General features: G+C 39.4%; 1 protein-coding gene across 3 annotated transcripts in view; it reads right to left on the reverse strand.

Moving 5' to 3' along the window:
- Nucleotides 1-16,445, reverse strand: part of lrrc4ca (leucine rich repeat containing 4C-a) — a 175,980-nt gene that overhangs the window by 71,735 nt on the left and 87,800 nt on the right. Inside the window, exon 1 of one of the 3 annotated variants that reach the window (XM_079604444.1) lies at nt 1,166-2,601. The exons of 1 other annotated variant lie outside the window; for it this stretch is intronic. The gene's annotated coding sequence lies outside the window, so the exon portion shown is untranslated. Of the gene's footprint in view, nt 1-1,165; nt 2,602-16,445 lie in introns of those variants that run through there. One more of the 3 variants, XM_079604447.1, reaches the window with a different exon arrangement.

Raw genomic sequence — 16,445 nt, forward strand, 5'->3', positions numbered from 1 at the left:
TGCACATATACAAGCTATACAAGTGAAGGGCATTTATAGGCATTTCATTGGTTTTAATCTAAACAATGTTACCATTAGCAACTTGTCAATTTTATATATATGTATATATAATATATATATTAAGAGTCTACAGTAAAACTTAACTAAATAAACCTATTTTTATGCTCACACTATATACAGTAGAATATTACAAAAAAGGTTTTTCATAAGTAAAAAAGTATGAATTTAAACCCTGTAATTTAAAGAGAAAATCTGCATGACAATCTGTATATTTTACAGTAAAATATTAAAATACAATAAAAACAATATAACAACAAAAATACTGTTTTGAGTTTAAATTATATATATTACCTGTTACTAGTGACGTAGTTACCCGTTGTACTTAAATAAGTACTGAGTAATATTAATCAGTACTGGTACTTACCACAGAGTTGCGGTTAGGGTTTGGTTTAGGGTAGGTTACTTGTAATTATGCATAATTTACTGTTATTACTATAGTGAGTCCACGTAGTAGTAACGTCTAACTACGTCACCTTAAAATAAAGTGTTACCTTATATATGCAAAAACGAGTCGGACCAATCAGCGGGCAAAGCAGCAACAGCCCGCATTTCTGCCTCCAGTGCCCAACAGTGCTTTCTGCACTATAACCCTCATTCTGACCGAGTCTAAGCTGATAACATCTGAATAACTGCTCATTTTGATTCGCCTACATCAATAATTGTATGAAATAAGACGAGCCAAATCATTCCTTAAACGGATATGGCATCACATTCAGACTGAATGAATGGGAGAATGAATGAATGAAAGAAAAATTCGACCGCAAAGGTGGAACACTGTGCAGTTGTCAATAGCGCACACATTTATCACACACGCGCGCGCACACACACACGCACACACGAGAGAGAGAGATAAAGACAGTGGGGGGAGCTCACAGCCGGTGAGAGAACGGTTATGTGGATACATGTATGAATATATTCTGAAATACTGTTCAAATTACCTTTTTAAATCACCACATTGTCCGTTGTATAGTGCCCTTAAATGTACTGTAGGCGACATAAGGACGCTATTGTTTTTTAAAACACTTAACGTTTATGGCAACCAGAAACATTTGCTGTCAGAAAGACGTCAAAGTGTGATGCAAATATCAAAACATGAATGACTTACTTTCTCAATCGGTGAGGTTCAAATCACCGTTCCGTTCGCGTCCAAAGCACGAAAATCAATCCGCAATTCTCAAGGAACGTAGCGCGGTGAGAATGAAATGTTCTTCAGCGTGTACTTTGGACTATCCAAGCTATCCAAGAGCAGTTTTACAAGCTTCTATGAGAAGAAATTCGCTCCCGTATATCCATTCGGTCTTCCTGTCAATGCCATCATATGGTCGAGTGCCTCTAGAGCAAATATCTCGATGCTTTCTTGCCCTGCATCATCAAAATCCGGTGTACCAAGTCTTTTCCTGCTGATAAATCAATTAATTCGTCGTCTCCCTGGTTCTGTGTGTCATTCTTGGCGTTCAACACCACATATTTGGGTTTTCACATTCAGCCAATACGCATAGATGGGTTTTATCCCAGAGATGGACCATTCCCTGCATCTTCTTCATCTCAATCTTCAACGCAGACAGCTGATGTTCTTATTCCACAGACATGGTTTTAAAACGGAACTTTTCTTCCCCCTTTACGCACCCGATCTGATTAGATTTCTACTCACAGCCCAGTGCGGATTTCAAGATGCTTATTTCCTTGAAATGTGATTATGTCCTACGGAATGCCTTGCGAGAAAAAGCCTCGTGCGTTGGCAAACGCAAATATTCGTGTATCACATCATATCCAAGAAACTCAGCATCATCTGGAAAGGAAAAAAAAGGACACAATCTTCCGAATTTCTTTTTCTCTTCAGGAAAGTGGATGAAAATGCGCCAAATGTGAGTCAAATCATCCTTTTCTTAGTAAGTCGATTGGTTAATATAGCCTACTGTCGTAGTTCCTTTTTAGATGCGCATAAACTTGTCAGAGACGAGGTATTCATCAAAAGCTACATCCCACCAGATACCCAAAACAGTTCAACTCAACTCCGACGAAAAGCAATCCACTGACGCGACGAAAATCCACGCGAATGATGCTGCGCTCCGCGCCGATCCGTATTACGATCGGAGAACAGCTACAAGTGAGTCACTCCGCGAGCAGGAACATCTAAAGAGGTGAGACTCGTCGAATACGTCGAGATCTCTTCGGTGAATGAAGTTCTAGTGTGAAGTACTAGTGTGCTACCCAGACGTGTCCAATGACGCGCGGCTCTCGGTGGGCATCGGCTCAGCGCACTCCGCTGGTGACACCAAGAATCTTCTAACACGTATTGATGTAGCCCTCAGCCCAAAGTCTCACTCTTCTGACTGTCCTCACTGGCGTCTTCTTGGATGCGTAAAAGTCAATGGTCCTATAATCTTTTTCCATCTTACGAATGATTGGTCGAGTGCAATAACCCTGAACGCTATAGATTATATGATGAGGGGGTGTGCGCGCGTTCGGACAGGTCTGTATAGCGCCTGTTTGACGCACACATGTGCGTGTGTGATTGTGTATAGCCTGGATACTAAGTGTGAGTGTTTGATGCGCTGCTTCTTCCTGTCTAGTGCAGAAGGGACACGACTGCCATCTACCGACTCTCCGTCCCCTGTCTAGACGCTGCACTCTGCCTTACGACCACTTGAGCAAAAAGAAAAAAGGAAACCTGGTGCGTGAAAGCAAGCATGTAATTTTCAAACCGCAGATCATAAGCGCGTTCTAGTGACCTGCACACGCCTCCGTGCGTTATGAAGTCAGTAATATATGCGGACTGCAAAACGCACAGATCATGGCAAAACATAGAAGGATTTCCAATCTCAAAAATAGCTAAATACGAAGAAAGTTAATTTGGACATAGGTGGGAGTGCATTGGAAAGAAAGAAAGAAAGAAAGAAAGAAAGAAAGAAAGAAAGAAAGAAAGAAAGAAAGAAAGAAAGAAAGAAAGAAAGAAAGAAAGAAAGAAAGAAAGAAAGAAAGAAAGAAAGAAAGAAGCAGATGGAGCCGCATTGAGATGCCCATATCTCTGGGACTGAACGCTAAAGGATCTTAAAAGATAAAAACAACAAAAGAAACTTTAGAATCTAAAATCATATTGAGATTTATTTAATACTTCTTGAATCAGAGGCACACAAACTTTGGAAAAGTAATAATTTTGGCACGCAGGTATATTCTATGCGATTGTTTTGATGAAGGGAAACAATATATATATTTTGTAGTTTTAATATGATTTGTTCTTCAGAAAAAAAAAGTATCAGCTGTGTGCAAAGTGACCGACTCTGAAAAGCTCTGAAAATATGTACAATTTACTCATGGAGTCGCATTGTGATCCCATATCTCGGGAATTGAATCGTCTTCAAAATAATGACAGACAAATATGTTTGTTTACTGTCATTTTGTATTCTGTTGCACCACTGCTTCAAGAGAGTGTAGTTCATACTCGTATAAAACACATTATATAATAATAATAATAATAATAAAAAATCTATATATTTTTTTTCACTTTTGCTTCAGATCAAAAGCTGTAATGTAGTGATTCATCTTAGAAATGGCTGTGCTAGTGAAAGGCTTAGTACTCAATTAGTAAGGGTTTTCTTTAAATCCCTATAAAGAAAATTAATGGGGAAAATACTTCTATTTAAAAATGGCCGTTGTGCTCTTTTGCTAGTTGGCACCATACTAAAATGCATTTTGTAGGACCGAAATTTGGATACACCCCAAATTCATATTTTGGTCTGTTTCCATAAAAGAGAAAAAAAGTCAATTTGAAATGCATATATCTGCTTTTAGGAGCGTATACAGGAGACAAAGTTATTTTCAAATGTATATCAGCCTCAGACCGCTGGCTGAACGTCTAAGCGGCACACAAAATGGCAAACACTTCGGGCAGAGGTGTGTGTCGCGTTTTTAACGGTCCGCCTGGAAACAAAGCCATAATGAAGCCAAACCCCCTCATGGAAAAATAAACTGCTAGACAATGAGCGCTTATTAGGATCAATATGAACTTCGCAGGACCATTGTTCGGTAAAATAGCACAACACTCAAATGAATTGCACGCCGGTCTGATATTGTGGGGACATCGACTTTACATTTTCACACCCCTAACTCCTTCACTGTGAGGTCTGGCTACGCAAGACTAGAGTACATCATGATTTGCATGTAAATAAAAAAATGACTTGCCTCCAAACTTTTTGTGAGTGAAATTTTAAGAACCGTTTTCTCATTCCTTTGGCGGAACATGCTTGTCAGCATCCCGTCACATCCTCACGCTTCACGGACATCTCGTCATTTATCTGTCCGCGCGCCTGTCCACCTGTCCGTCAAACGCAGCCAAATCAGCTAAATATGGGTGGAGATCAGCTCCTCCTCTCCTGCTGTCTGATTGAGTCATTCTAATTGTTTGACATTAAAGGGCAGGTGCGTTTCTTTGACTGACAGTCCAGTTTCCATCGCGGCCTATTCACACAAGCAAACGCGCACGAGGCCCGCTTAATAATGGCGTTAACATTTAAGCATCTCGGAAACATAAATACATTATCTGACAGTTCCTGGTTGAGTTATATGGCCCACAGCAACGTGATGGCAAGGTAGCCTTGTTATGACAGCCTTATCTAATGGTCCAGATTTAAAGCTTTCATTTTACAGCCCTCCGATGATTCTCCTGCGACCACTACGTTTCACTTAGGATGTTATTTGCTCTGTGGGAACCATCTGAATGACCATAACATCTATCTTAATGCAACCATTCATTTCTCTACGGGGACACCAGAGGAAGAGGTGATTGACGGAACATTTCTATAGCAAAGTGCTTTCAATTTACTCCGAAACAGGTTGAGCTTAGAGAAGAAGCTGAATTAAATTAAAGCATGCCGTTACCTCTCGCTGGCTGTAATGGTGAAGTAGACAGGATGTCAATGCTTGTCCTTTATGCATGTTAACACACAACAAGACCTTAGGTATGTTGCATCCATCACATAAAACGTATACTTTCTGAAAAAAAAAAAATTGGTTCTGTTTGCTTTAGCACATTGCTACACAGTTTCTGGAGTTTTGAAGGTGGTTGATGGCAGCAGTAAAACTATTCTGCATAGAATATTTTACAAAAAGAAGTTCAACTCACATAAACATTGAATAACAGCTACTAAACACATACACATGTGGTAAATTCATTCCTTTGACATTTACAAAAATGCAATACAATTAAATTACTTACTGTCAGATGAACAACTAGTCCACACTGATTTAATTAGCCAGTGTTTGATTCACTAAAAAGAACAGGCTCGTAAGAATCATTCGCTCGGGAATCGATTGGACTGCACTGGTCGCGTTGTATGGGTTTGAATCGCTAAAAAGAACAGGCTCGTAAGAATCATTCGCTCGGGAATCGATTGGACTGCACTGGTCGCGTTGTATGGGTTTGAATCGCTAAAAAGAACAGGCTCGTAAGCATAGATATTATATAGAGACTAGATGCCCTATTGGCCGCTGGGCACCGAGAAATACGGCCGCCATCTTAAACCGGTCGTACTCCTAGTTTCGTTGCTTAGCAGCAGTTAGATTCCAGAGCACTGTGGAGCATTTTCCTGTTCTAATCGGCGGACCATCGCAATATAGGGCCCGGGATTACTTTTCACAAGTAATTTTTAACATTACCGTACTTTTGGTTGTATTTTGTGAATAGAATATTACCAGATAATTGAGGAGGAGCAAGGATCTTTGATATTACTGTACTGAAATCGTAGCCAGCTAACGTTAGCTAGGCTATGTTTACTGCATCACTCGGCATGGAGAGGTGGGGTAAAGTAATAATTACAAGAGCCTCTCGGTTATCAGATACAAGCATTCAACGGCCCTGTAGTATAAGCATATATAAATATAGGTTATTTGTGTTTGCGCACGTGATATCAGGAAGGAATCTATGTAAGTTAATAACTTTAACTTACCTGTGTAACGTTAACTTTAATACACACATGACGGCGATGCGCAAATCGAGTGTGTGTGTGAGAGAGAGAGAGTAAGTGTATGTATATGTGTGTGTGTGTGTGTGTGTGTGTGTCACATCATTATTGTTTCTTCAACTTATTAAAACATCTTACTTTACTGAAACTATCTGTTTCTGCTTCTTTATCATATTTATAGTGTGTGATTTATAAAATACCTTATATCCTACATCACATATTTTGATTTTGGACGTTTGGTCACTTTATATCTGATATCAGAATATTATATTACTGTTAAGCCTACTATGAATATTAAAATATGCCGAACCATGTGTCCTGTATCATAGCTACATGAATGACATTTGCAGAAAAAAACCCCGCGTGAAAATCAGTTCGGTATTCAGGGAGGTATGATTAATTAAATGCGCTGACAGCTCATTGCACCGGCCATACAGATTACACTGAGTGGAGCGGGTGACCGGTTTAAGATGGCGGCCCCACGGCTCGACCGCGCTAATAGGCAGTAGCGGTCGATAGGGCGTCTATCTATATGATGTCTATGCTCGTAAGAATCATTCGCTTGGGAATCGATTCGACTGCACTGGTCGCGTTGTATGTGATTGAATCACTAAAAAGAGTCAGTTCGTAAGAGTCATTAACTTGTGAAAGCAATGTAATTAAAATAATCATAGATTGAAACTAAGAATGAACAATACTTTTACAGCATTTATTAATCTTGGACAATGTTAATTTCAACATTTACAAATATACATTAGTTAATGCACTGTGAACTACCATGTACAAACAATAAACAGTATATTTTTAATAACTAATGTTAACAAGGATTAATAAATACTTTAACAAAAGTATTGCTCATGGTTGAATTAATGTTAGTTAATACATTAACTAATGTTAATAATTGAGACCTTATTGAAAAGTTTCACCTTCTTTTTAATGTATAAAGCTCTTGACTTTTTGTTTACCCTGTCAAAAACGATTGCTGCAATATTTGCTACATCTTCCGTGTATCTCTTAAGAAGTTAGCGTTACCATGCTATTCTACATTTTAAATGAACCTGTTCTCAGTTCAAATCCCTAAGTCGGAGCAAACAAAATTACTCATCATGAGTTTTATGTGAAGTGAAAACCTCAAAACAAAACACACCCTGAGACTTCCAGCAACGCAGCCTGCAAAAAAATAAATAAACCTTTCTATTTGTCCTGGCTGATGTTGCTGCGTCCTTCAGGAAAAGACCAAAGAGTACAGTTGACTCTCCACGCGAGAGAATAAATCTCTGTCGCCCTTCAGTCCTTGCGTCCTCTCCATCTTTTGGGACTTTGCAACTAAAGGAGGGTCAAACATCACAGCAAAACAATCACTATGCAGCGTAACATATCGAGCACAGGGTAGGGGGTCAATATCACAGACCCTGCAGGACACCTCATTGTTAGGACCTTGTCATTGCCTGACCGTTGAAACATCTGGTTGCGTTTTACAAGCAGCAGACTAATCTTTTGTACTTACACCACAAACAGAAAACACAGATCCGATCTAACAGAGTTTGAAGAGGAGAGCAGCTGTGCTTTTTTTTCTGTCCTGGGGTGAAAACGCGGCTAGCAGCTGAATTAAACATGTGAGGGAAGTGGGATAATGCAATATCCATGTTGCATGCGTCAAAACGGATATATTTCCTTTATATGGCAAGCACCACTGATTCAAGGCTTCTGTCATCATTCTCCAAGGTTGCAAGAACACGTCATCATGATACACGCCAAAGCAGACAGCTTTCGGCATAAAAGCATCACCGTATAGAATCTGCTACAGAATTCCATAGAAATACAATGCTGCTCATTCCACATCCTTGTGTGTTTATCGCATGTTTTATCGAAATATTCTATTCTTGTCTATATATGATGGAGCTTTTCAAACTTCAGCCAATGCACAACATCAGCAGTTACTAACAACAATTACCTGCTCTTCCAAGGGTACAAATTATTCTTAGCTATAATTATATATAATTAGTATAATATATAATTAGTATTAGTAAAAAACATAACATACAATATGAGAGAAAAGCATCAAGTAGACTTTACAATATTTTATTTGATTCAACTGAATTTATTACACATTTTTACTGAAGCTGCATCTGAATTTGTAATTAGATATATTTACAGACCGTTTATTGCAGCTCAGAGGTGGCATGAATGCATTTACACCGATTACGATTAAATAACGGTGCAAGATTAACGGGTTTTAAATGGGTATTAAAGGGATTGTCCCCCCCAAAATGAAAATTCTGTCATCATTTACTCGCCCTCATGTCGTTTCAAACTTGTATGACTTTCTTTCTTCTGTGAAACATAAAAGAAGATAATTTGAGAAATGTCTCAGTATTTTCTATTCATACAATGGAAGTCAATGGTAACCAAAACAGTTTGGTTAGCAACGTGCTTTATTTTTTAAAAAAAATTTATGTTTCACAAAAGAAAGAAAGTCATACAAGTTTGAAAAAACTGTAAATGATGACAACATTTCCACTTTTGGGTGAACTAACCCTAATGTCTAGGTTACTGACGTAACCCTGGTTCCCTTTCTGTCAGTCGCGTTCGAAGTATGACATCTAATGCCATCACTCAACATAAAGTCGAACGTGACTGACAGAAAGGGAACATCTCGGTTACTTATGTAACCCTCTTTCCCTTATGGAGGGAACGGAGACGTTATGTTGAGTGATGACATTAGGGGTCAAACTTGGAAGCCACAATGTCGACATAACGTCAAACATGACTGACAAAAAGGGAACGAAGTGATACTCTACAATACAAAAAACGTAAATATCCAGTAGGTGGTGTTAAATGTCTAAATGGGTAAGTCATTGAGTCATTCATTCATTTGATTCGATCAAATGGCTGATTCATTCAGGAATTAAGTAAATGTCTCGCTTTATGAATAGGATGAATTGAATCATTGGTTCACCCATTTCGTTGAAAATGCAGATATTATTTAAATTAACATGTTAAATTGACAGCCCTAACACACACACACTGCTATAAACTGCACTGAGAATGTATAAATAGTCCACGGATTCTGTTTGGGCCTGTTCATTAGTACCAGCGAGGCCTTTTTTAATCAAAGTATTGAAGATTCACTGCCATCACAGCTGTGAAACGACACATTACTAATCACAGTTACTAATCACTCCAAAAAGCGTGACTCACAAAAGCATGTGTCACAAATAATAATTCACCAATTTCCCTAATTAAGATGAGTCTTCTAGCACCTCTCACCTCTTCTGTGTGATTTTAGGTTTGGCACAGGCGATAGGTTTCCTGGAAAATAATGGAAAGATATGAAAACCTCAGCGGCATCCATGATATTTGCACCAATTCAGCAAATTTCACAGACTTGCTAATTAGAAGCATCGATGTGTTTGCTGCCCTGTTTAATCTCCACTTTGATCCAGTCTAATCTCTCATCGTACTCATTATCCAAGGGTTCTTCTGGCCCGGAGGGTCTGCAATCGAAGAGCACACTCCTGATTTTCAACACAGACTGCATGTGGACTTTATTTCTTTATTACAGCCCTTCATCAGGGTATATCTGAATAATTAGCAGGCTCCGCCTCTTATCGGTGTCTCTGTATGGGACTGGGGCCACTCGGGCGAAGAGATTGATAAGGACATTACTGAGAGCTTTCACCCAAAAATAGTTCATCCCAAAATTAAAATTCTTCCACACATTGTTTGGACCACTATTATGTTTTATGGGTAGGGGGGGGGGGGGGGTGTTTCAATAGGATCTTTCACCCCGGAGGAACCTTTTTATAGTTCCTCAAACTATTGGTGGAAGAACCCGCTTTTTGGAGTGTTCGCACCGCAGGAACTAGGAACTTTTAGTCCCAGGAAGTCCTTTTGGAACTAATTTAGCTACTTCAGAGTAAGGGTCTAAACCGGCACTATAGAAACTACCATTGACGTTAGTGTACACTGATTGGCTGAACACACGCAAAACACCGGTACCGGCCATTTTAAAAAAAGCTGTGGAAACACACAGATTATAGTCTATATATTTACTCCAGAACCTAACTCCACGAACATGGAAAACAGTGATAGATAGGCTTCTTACACTAAGGAAAATATCCAAAGCAACTTTAAGGGGACAAAGCAAAACATGATTATGTATTTCTCCTCAGCTAGCAACACTGGACATCAACCATACGGCATACTCTAACACCTTTTCATGTACAGTCTACTTTCAATGAATAACAGTTCTATCTAATAACGTATTAGACAGGACTGTTAGACAGACCGTAAACGAATGAACACGAGCAATGCGAGCACTGTGTGCTCAGGTTCTGGCTGGCATTCTCAGCGCTGTCAAAATAAAGGTCCGCCACGCCGTCAAAATAAAAGTCACAACAATCAGCGTGGCTTACTTCACTTCAGAGTTCCTACTGGCGGTGCAAATGCAACCAGGAACATGTTCCTAGGGGAACCATTAGTTCTCGGTGAACCACCCTGGTAGCATAATGAAGAAAACAAGGAGCAAGTCTGGTCTAGCTATGCAAGACTAGAGTTCGCTTGGAAGCGGATCGGGACTCATCTTTTCAGGGGTCTTGGTCCGCTTGTTTGGTGCGCACCAGGGTTCGGGTGGCAGCGTTCACACTTATTCAAATGAATCGCACTAACAGAGCAATCACACCAAGTTTATTTGAATTGAAACCAAAAGGTCCATTTCAGACTGAAATATCCCTTTAAAACAGCAAATCAATGTACAGATCTGGCAAGGGAAGACTCTGCATTAGCGTTAAAGGTTTTCTCCTGCTGGGCCGATGACATTCTAAGTTGCATCTTAATTAGTGTTATGAACCTGCACAGTAGTACGCACAGCAGATAAATGAAAAGGCAACACAACATGCCTCTTTGAATCTTGTCACTGCAAAGGATCTCGTCGATAAAGGAGGGCTTTTTTCCTACTTAAGTTTGGAGTAGGGGCGTCGTTTTCTGACAAGAAAAAACATATAAAGAGCTTCCAGGCGTATATTAAACTACATAATGGTTGCATATTACTGTTCACTACCGCCTGATTTTGGAATAAAAATAACCACAAATACAGGCGCACTGTGCATTTCAAAGGCTGGTGAATGGATACATGGAAAGAAAAATACTAATGTTCACTTTTGAACATTCAAAAGTCTCTTTTCAATATGGCGAAGATGAATACAAATCAAACATTCAGTTTGTAATGGTGTAAATCTCAATGGCTTTAGATTATACTAATTAAATACAACAACAAGTCAATAAGATGCAATACTTAGGATCAAAAGGATCATGCACTTTCAAACTTGCATGTGCCTCTTTAGATTTTAGGGAAGTGGATTTTAAATACCAATTTTGAACTACTTTAGTCTGGGATTTGAACACCAGTTCTTTCTCACAAAACAAAATGACTCGTTGATGCCAGAGGTCAGAGGAGAATGGCCAGACTGGTTGGAGCCAATAGAAAGATAACAATAACTCAAATAAGCACTTGTTACAACCGAGGTCTGCAGAAGAGCATCTCTGAACGCACAACATGTCCAACCTGGAAGCTGATGGGCTACAGCTGTAGAAGACACACCGGGTGACACTCTTGTCAGCTAAGAACAGGAAACCGAGGCTACAATTCACACGGGCTCACCAAATTGAACAACAGATTGGAAAAAACATTGCCTGGTCTGATGAGACACGATTTCTGCTGAGACGTTCAGATGGTAGGGTCAGAATTTGGCGTAAACAGCATGAAAGCATGGATCCATCCTGCCTTGTATCAGCGGTTCAGGCTGCTGGTGGTGTAATGGTGTGTGTGTGTGTGTGGGGGGGGGGGAGATTTCTTGGCACACTTTGGGTCCCTTAGAACCAATAGAGCATTGTTTAAACATCTGAGTATTGTTGCTGACCATGTCCATCCCTTTGTGACCACAGTGTTCACATCTTCTGATGGCTACTTCCAGCAGGATAACCCGCCATGTCACAAAGCTCAAATCATCTCAAACTGGTTTCTTGAACATGACAATGAGTTTACTACACTCAAACGGCCTGAGCTCAATCCAATGGAGCACCTTTGGGATGTGGTGAAATGGAGGATTTGCACCATGGATGTGCAATATATAAATATAATTCCTGTTTTCCAAATAGAGTAAACTTGACATTATTGATCAGCACAACACATTTTACAGAAATAAAAGACTACAAGGTGTAATTACTGTCCGCAAGATGAAGAGCCATTATGACTAACCCCAGACGACAGGAGCTTGTTTTTATCCACCATTAAAGTGTCTAAATAACCCGTAGACGTAATTCGCTGAAGAATGAATCTACCAAGCCTGCAATTATTGTTCATTTTATTCTGTTTTATTAAAATAAAATAAAATGGAAAAAAAAGTACCATCCGCACTGCACATTCACAATTTTGTTTCATAAATTCGACTTAATATCTCATAATTACACACTGCCTTAAAAGCCATGTAATGCAGATTTCATTGACTACAGTGACGCAGAGAACATTTCAATCCGTGATGCAAAAAAAAAAAAATGCTTTTTCCGAGAGTGACCTACTCTTGCCAAAAAGCACAACCTTGGTAACCCAAATGCAGACTTTAAATGGTAATAGACTTTATGGTATTTAAGCTCATGGGGGCGGTCAGGGGTCGTGCACTATGATTTGTGAGTGTCTTTCCAAATAAAACGTGATGGAAGAACCATAATAAATGTTTAATCAAACATCAAGACTTTTGACCCCTTCATAATGTTCTCTCACCCCCACACCCTGCTGTTTCTTGTAACATCTTTATTTGCCTCTGCAGGTGCCTTAAACATTAAAAAAATGATAAATTTTCGACCTCAGCAGGCTTCCTCCCTCAAGAAACAGCTTGCACGTGGAGATAACAAATTGCTAGCTGGATCAGTTGCAGTTCACACAAAGAAGACGGATATCAATTCGGCACGTCAAAATCAGCTCCCAGATAAAAATATGGATTCAAGTTTGAGTTGATGGTTAAATACAGTGAGATTTAGATGCTTTACATTTTAAATGAATGTGCTTTTTTTCGGAGTCAACACTTGGAGATAATTTAGCACAATTTCAAATGGAAGCACAGTTTAAATGCACAAGTGTCAGCTTGATTCGTCAAAATATGATTTTAAATGCTATTTTTCTCCTTTAACACATAATTGTCGAGGTTTAATTGAGAGGTCGTGTCAAATTTGGCACTCATTTTATTCGTCACCTCTGAGCTAATGTGCTGAAAATAAGATTTAAATTACGAACAGCGCTGGCAGATTCTCTCGGAGACGTCATTTTGCCACCGAGCAAACAAGACAGGTTTTATGTGAAGATGACTGTTGTCAAGGTAAACTAAATAAGATAACACAAAGGTCAGGAAAGAGTGTAGTCATTGGTTACTCACTGTCTTAAGTCACTTATCTACCATAAGTTAAACAAGCAATAGAAACATTTAAGACTGTAAAATACATGGGTTCCCAAAACCTATAGTGTAAAAAATAACTGCATAGTAGTCTGCAAGTAGCTGTATTATTGTAGCTTTATTGTACATTTCTAGTAAATTATTATTATTATTTATTGGTATCAAATAAAACATCAAGAAACAAAAGAACAAACTATACTCAACAGTCATAAATGTGTTTCATATGTTCAATACTTTCAATATTTTGAAATCATTCAATAAAAACGACAAATTCACACCATTTAAATAAGCCATAAACTCAGTTCACTCTGCTGCCATTTATTTTCACTTATTTAGAATTCTCCAAATTTGTTAAAGTGCCCCTCTTATGCTTTTTCAAATATATCATTTCATGCAGTGTGTAATATGGCTGTTTGTGAAACGTCTGCAAAGTTTTAAAAGATCAAAGTGCACGATAAATCAAGTTATTGTCTGAAACGAGTCGTCATCAGTTCCAGTCTCACTTCCTATTACTATGTAACAAATTTGCATAATGCCAGCCAACAGTCTTCATTGGCTGCCTGTTAACGACGTAGACGTAATCTGTAACGCCCAATAGACTGGGCCGTCTGACCAATCAGAGCAGAGGAAGCTCTCAGAAAGGGGTTTAGAGAGACTGAATATTCAAACGACTCTTTAAATTGAGGTGATGTGAAAATTGACGCTTTCCCCACCAGTGTTTTTGGAAAAAAAGTGTAAACCTATTGTAGGAGACATCCAAAACACAATTAGGAACCTTTAAAAATGACTAACAGAGTGACTTTGACATTAGAACAAGGTTAGGAACAAAGTTCATGTGTGTTAGAGAATTATGGAGACATTTTTCACGAGACGTTCTCCTGTGCATCAAAATATGAAATAATTGTTCACTGTTTGAAATACAGCAATAATACGGTAAATTATTTATACGTGATTTGCGGTGAAGATTTAAGCAAGCATCAGACCACTGCAATTAACTCTCTGTAACAAGTAATAACCTGGTGTGTATAAAGGCTTCAAGGTAATAGCCCAAGCAATCCATCTAGTGAGCAAATCCAAGCCACAGCCTCTATCCACATAATGAGCGAATAATGCCGCCATCGTTTTGACAACACCGGAAAGCAAATTGAAGAAGGCAAAGGAGGGCGTTTTGGCATACAGGAAAAAAGGCCAGGCGGGTGGCTAGATGAATTGCTTGTTAAATAAGAAATTCCACAGAGTGACATCGTTTTAAAAGGCTCATAACAGCCTCGCAGTATTATCCGCCGCAAGCTTGTGAAAAACAATCTTTGCAGGACACACTCCAATCGTGATGGCTCTCTGTATGGCATCGTTTCTTTAGCCAAGGTTTCTTAAATCATAAAAGAATTGTTTTACTCGTCGCTTTCCCCATCAAGGACTCTCCTCTCCCTGCATCCTTTTGCAATTAAATTGCGAGTGGGACTTTTATCGATCCAGTCCCATGGCAGGGCCGTAAAATGTTGTGTAAAGACTGAAGTTGTGCCGGAACAGAAAGACATGACAGCCGCGGTGGAGGGACGCTCAAATGTTTTGGCAAGTGAAAAACATACATTATATTACAAAGCACAAACCAAGCCATCGCAAGGGAAACCAGCCGAATTCTTCACGTTAATATCAGTAGGTGTGGCAGAAACGCAACGGCATCTATACAAACACATGAAATCCTGTTTGAAAAATACAGTAGGGCAACAATTACACAAGGGACTGGCATTCATGTGCAGAGAGGAAGGGTTGGAAACGCAGAAATAGCTGGAAGGCATATTCTCTATTTGAGTCAGCGTAAGAGGTTTCTTCTGCACTATGAGAATATAAATAACAGCAGAGAGGAAATACACAAAGAAACCTGCTGGCAAAAAGGCACTTGATCTCTGCCAGTGCATATAAATACACAAACTAAAATGCAAAATGCAACAAAAAAAATGTAGCTATAAGAATCTGATTTTCAATGCTCAAAGACCGTTTTACTCAATGGAAGAGAAGATGTGGTCAGACCGACTGAGAGAGAAAAAACACTGTGAAAATGCATTTCGTGGAAGAACGGAGTGAAAAAAATCGAGCAGGTGGGGAGGAGAGCGGGTGAAATGACCCTGTTGACCATCAAGCAGTTTTAGCCGCATTTGCGGTCCGGTGTGATTTAAAGCAACGGTTACGCCAGCTGCTGCCGTTGGTCTCTTAAAAACAGCAGCATATTCGTGCCAGCGTTGAGTGGAGACAAATGAGGAAATGATGATGCAGTTAACCTTGATTTGGGTGTAAACATACCCGATTTGGAATACGGAATATTCCCAGAAACACTTGCCTTGTGTGGTGAAATCAACAATCTATTATGGATTTGCTCCTGCAAACTCAGATGCTGAGGGGTTGACTGTGAATTTTACAATCAGGGATTCATTTTTGGTTACACTTTATTTCGATAGTCCACTTCAAGCAGCATTTCCACTGCAGGAACTAGGAACTTTGGGGTGATGTTTCAACCGCAAGAACCAGGGCCTAAATGTAGTTTAACATTTTTTTTTTTCTCAGAAAGTCCCTGCTGGCGAGGTAGTACTTTTTCAAAGTTCAGGAACATTTGGTGGGTGGGACTAGGGTGCTGAACATGCATGATTGGTTGAGTTCACACAGCATTTTGATTGGTTGACTCCATGCAGCATGTTATTTCAACCACCATTTTTAAAAGTCTGTTGCGGTGCGTGCAGTAATAGTTGTCATCAACAATGGAGTTTAAAAAATACGACAGATGGACCGACGACGAGGTTCAGGCTTTATTAAGCTAAATTCAGAGGAGGAAATCCAGCGGGAACTGGAAAGTAGTGCGCAGTTCTATGTCACAGCCCGGTCTCACCCCAAAACGTCACATACTGACGGGTCTTGACCATACGTCAACATACGACGAAAAGGGTTCCCCTATAACGTCAATATGAGACGCAGACATAAGCGC

The sequence above is a fragment of the Phoxinus phoxinus genome (assembly GCF_949152265.1).
Source record: "Phoxinus phoxinus genome assembly, chromosome: 25".
Lineage (NCBI taxonomy): Eukaryota > Metazoa > Chordata > Actinopteri > Cypriniformes > Leuciscidae > Phoxinus > Phoxinus phoxinus.